The sequence below is a fragment of the Numida meleagris genome, chromosome 14 (assembly GCF_002078875.1).
Source record: "Numida meleagris isolate 19003 breed g44 Domestic line chromosome 14, NumMel1.0, whole genome shotgun sequence".
In the NCBI taxonomy this organism is placed as follows: Eukaryota; Metazoa; Chordata; class Aves; order Galliformes; family Numididae; genus Numida; species Numida meleagris.
This window is the reverse complement of record NC_034422.1, coordinates 12,634,997-12,635,196: the sequence shown is the minus strand read 5'-3', so window position 1 is coordinate 12,635,196 and position 200 is coordinate 12,634,997.

Genomic DNA, 200 nt, shown 5'->3' with positions numbered 1-200 from the left:
TGGGATTCCAGTTAATTAGTCGAGAAATGAATAAAAACTAAACATTATCGGAATTGTCTGCGGGTCCTGGTTTGTTAGTGGGGATTTGGGGATCAGCTTTTGTGCGCCGTAAATTGGATCTGAGTAGCGTGGTGCTGTCTTACACTGCCGTTTTGTGAACTGGCGACAGCTCGAGTCCATGGGAAAACTTAAAGGGAACC